The 1,434-nt window shown below is 33.6% G+C and overlaps 1 protein-coding gene across 11 annotated transcripts in view; it reads right to left on the bottom strand.

Annotated features, from left to right (window-relative positions):
• The window catches only part of ANAPC10 (anaphase promoting complex subunit 10), a 62,288-nt gene that overhangs the window by 42,463 nt on the left and 18,391 nt on the right, over positions 1–1,434 (bottom strand). The window lies entirely within an intron of this gene.

Below are 1,434 nucleotides of genomic sequence, written 5' to 3'. Positions count from 1 at the left end.
TGCTGAAGTCAATAGGATTTAAAGACATTCAATTTACCTTGGAATGGATTCCTAAATCTGTATATTACTATTTTTGTATAGTTCTAAAAACCTGTACATAACAAAATAAAAGACGATCCATATGGGATAGAGAGCATTACCTAATTTGTACAGGTCTGTTTTCAAGACAGAACTCTTGAATAGATGAGAGTTCTTAAAAACAAAGTAACCCTTTGCCAAATTGTCACTTCCATTCACATTTCTAAAGAGGTCATAATTCTGATAAACAGAGCAAGTTTTGGAATACAGCTTAATTTTAAAAACATGGCCTATATTTGCTGAGTTTTTAGAACCCTCCTTATTAAGTTCCTGATATGGTGCTCTGCAAGCATTTTCACAAACAGCCTTCAATATTCTTTAGTACTTTAAATTGAAAAAGTAAATAAATCCCATTTTTATAATTATAATCAATTTTTTTTAAATTTTAAGAAAACCTATTTAATGCTTTTTAGGTTCAGTTTACTGTAACTGTGAAACTTATTTAATAAAAGCTACAATATTAACAATGCAACTTTACTCGATGCCCAATACCCTTGGTTAAGTAGAAAATGTGCATCCAGGCCATACCCAAAGTATACAAGTTTCATTTAGCATGAAACATAGAACTATGTATCTTCACAAGCCTCAAGGAGTTATTCTTGCTCCCTATTCCTTTAAATAAAAATGGAGTCCACCTAAGGAACATACACTGTAGTCTCAGAAACTCCATTTGGAGTAAGACAAGGAAGTGGTAGAGAAGTACAAACTACAACCAGTTTAATCTCCCTCTTCCACGTATATTATCCTCCTTCCCCCGCTCCCAATGATTCTGTTGTTTTGTGGAGAGTTTATTTCTGAAACACTGGATCAAGGTTACTTTAAATGTTGTCTACACTGTGTATGGTCTTGCAACTCATTACTCTCAGGAGTAATCTCAATCAAGTCAGAGAGACCACCCAGGTAAATGAACAAGGACTATGTGTATGAGGATTAAGGCCTAAACAAATCCAGAGCAGATGGTTTTACAGTGGTTCTGTTATACTAAATACAAAGGAATTATTTGCCATGTTCCACATGTGATTTTTCAGGCTTTTCATCTATTTTGGAACTAAACAACCAAAGTAATCATGATATAAAGGACAGCCCCTTTATAATAAAATTCCAACCAAACATAACTCCAGTATTCACTTTTCAAAAGTATGTTTGCAGAATCTTCACCCTTTTTTTTTTTTTTGGAAAACCTACCTACTAACTGCAATTGGAAGAACCCTCAAGCTTACGGTTCTCTGAAAACGCTCTAAATTTAAATGCATTAAAACCAGCTCTTAAATGAAGGAACTCTTCTAAATTTTCTAATTTTCATGTTATACTTATTTCTATCTTCATGGTGCTAGCTGCTCTTCCCCTCTCTCATTA

Source organism: Alligator sinensis, unplaced genomic scaffold, assembly GCF_000455745.1.
Source record: "Alligator sinensis unplaced genomic scaffold, ASM45574v1 scaffold169_2, whole genome shotgun sequence".
Classification (NCBI taxonomy): Eukaryota; Metazoa; Chordata; order Crocodylia; family Alligatoridae; genus Alligator; species Alligator sinensis.
This window is presented reverse-complemented; position numbering and strand designations above follow the sequence as displayed.